We start from the raw sequence: 2,843 nt of genomic DNA, 5'->3' as shown, positions 1-2,843 counted from the left end.
CTGGATTATCCTAGAATCCTCCTTACCGTTCTCCCTGTGGCTTCTTGATTTTTTTTAATTGAAGTATAGTCAGTTACAATTTCTGGTGTACAGCATAATGTTTCATACATAGATTCATTTTCATATTCTTTTTCAGTATAGGTCACTACAAGGTATTGAATATAGTTCCCTGTGCTATACAGAAGAAATTTGTTGTTTATCTATTTTATATATAGTAGTTAATATTTGCAAAATCTCAAACGCCCAATTTATCAATTCCCAATCCCTTTTGCCCCAGTAACCATAAGCTTGTTTACTGTGTCTGTAAGCCTGCTCCTGTTCTGTAGATGAGTTCATTAGCATCTTCTTTTTTCTTTTTTTAGATTCCACGTATGAGTGACATCATATGGTATTTTTCTCTCTCTTTCTTTCGTGATTCTTAAATCCATCCTTCACACAGCTGCCAGAAAAGTCTCTCTAAAATACAAATACAACTACACTACTCCCATGCTTAGAAGCCTCCTGGCTTACTGCCAACAGATGAAGTCCAGACTCCTTGACCCACAAGAAGCTTCCTGACTGAGTCCTATTAATTTCCTTCCCAGCCTCATTTTCTGTCTCTTTCTGTTCTTAACTCCAGCTCTTTGCCCATGCTGCCTCTATATCTGGAATGTTCTTGCCTATTTACCATCACACGTACCTCTTACCTCCACTATCACCTTGCCTTCCCTAACTCCCTCTCAACCCTCACAAGGAATTGACACATTCTGTGTTTTTCCAGATACTCTGTTCAGGCATATTTCTGTGATTGGACTTAGCACTTTTGCATTATGATTATTTTAAGTATTTCTCTCCTCCCACCAAATAGCATGTTCTTTTGTATCCTCAGCTCTGACACCATGCCTGACACATAAAAAAAAAAAATACTCACTAAATTATTGAGGAATAAATGTAGCCTTAGACTTTTCCCAAAACAATAAAGCATCACACACAATTCTAAGAGCAATGCTTGGATTCCTTTGGAACAAACATAAGATCATTAAGCTTTAAATTTGAGGCTGATTTGAAAGAAATTCTTCATGCTTTAATTAAAAAAATAGATGGACAAAATCTCGTCAAAACTAGACCCAAAGGACCAGTCAAATAACTTTCAGGTTACATGTAGCTTTATTTGAATTAAATAATAAATTGTCTTGAAACCTAGATTTTTTTTCCCCTTCATTTTGTACAGGCATTTTGTATTTAACTTGATAGTTTTCAAAGCATTTTCATATGCATATTTTATAAAATCCTGCCGTCAGGTTCAGAGAGATTATTATACCCACTTCACAGATGAAGAAAGCAGGGCCAAGAGACTGTGATTTTCCCAAGTCAGTGGCTAATCCAGCAGCTTCTGTCATCCCGTGCAACTCTCTACCTCTGATTTTGGTTTGGGTTTCTTCCTTTCTTCCTTTTATTCTTTTTGTAATGAGATTTGACTCATTAGTCAATCCTAGATTCACAATCCTTAGAGGCAGTGTTGCCAATTTCAGAACCTTGGGGAAATATATTTCTCTATAGTCCATTATTTCTGTAATTTCCTCATGGTGAAAAGAGTAGATTTCTATGGTTATTAGAGCTACAATCTGACCTAAATCTGGATCCCAGTTCAATTGCTTATTAACAGCTATGAGACGAATAACTTAGCCTCAGACCTCAGTTTCTTCATCTGTAAAATGGATCACATGGAGTAATTCATGTAAGTTACCAAGCACGATAATATCTTCAGTAAGTACATGTAGTAAGTGCTCAACAAATGTTTGTTAAAATGAAGGAATAACTCTTCCCTTATCCTTAGCCTAGTTTCACATCAGTAACTCATGTTGAATCAATGGATTTTCAAAAATTAAAAAATACTTAATTTAGTGCTATGAATAGGTAACAACTTTCTCCTTTAGGACAGTACCTTCTTAAAACAGTACAGTTGACCTGCTCACCCAACATCAGGTTGAATATGATGCAGCAGGAATATGTCACTCTGTAACATGAATCATGCAAATCTAACTTTTGCAACGTGGCCTAAGGATTATTTCAAGTTGCAGTCAATTCCTGATCTTGCAATTAAAGCATAAATTATAAATGTTTCTGGAGTAAATCTTAGCAAATCAAGAGTGCAAAAAAGAGGACACTTTGAGGAGCTGTTGTGTAAAAGATGAAAAAGTGTTTCTTTCTCTTAAGCCAAACTTGGATCAGTCTCCCTCAAAGACCAGGAGATAAGACTAAATGACCTCTGCTGAAGCCACTTCAAATTCAAGTCTGTCATTCTAACAAGAAAATATCATCATTGTGATTAGCCCTTGCATCAGTCCCTGGAGAGATTAACCTAATTACGCCATCCACATTTGATTGTTACCATTTCATTTGCTTAAGTCCCAGGAGACTACAGCAAACGAGTGTATCAAGGCGTGAGAGTGAAGCACACAGTCAAAGATCTACTGGCAGAAAAACGATCCAGGCAGACAAGTAACTCAAGATTTAATGTAAGTCTCAGTTGAGTGCATTCTGAAGTCTTTGGGGATTTAAGTCCTCTATTATACTTAGTCGTCTCTCCTTTCCATTTATCCTCCCACCGATCTCTCACCTCTTGAGTCTGATATTCTCCATAGCAAAGCCCCCCTTTAACTGCCACACACTGTATAACCACTGTTACTAATGTTTGGCACACCTGTCAATCTGCAAGCACGGAATTCAAGAGCTCTGTGAATTTACTGGCTGGCAGCTTCAGCTAGAGGTCATGAAAGATTGACGCATCCCTGACTTTTTCATTTCTTCCAGTCGTGAATTAACAAGTGCTCGGTTGGTGGGAATAATGCCGACCTTCGTCC

Source organism: Vicugna pacos, chromosome 33, assembly GCF_048564905.1.
Source record: "Vicugna pacos chromosome 33, VicPac4, whole genome shotgun sequence".
Lineage (NCBI taxonomy): Eukaryota > Metazoa > Chordata > Mammalia > Artiodactyla > Camelidae > Vicugna > Vicugna pacos.
The sequence above is the reverse complement of the archived record's forward strand: the minus strand, read 5'-3'. Positions refer to the sequence as shown.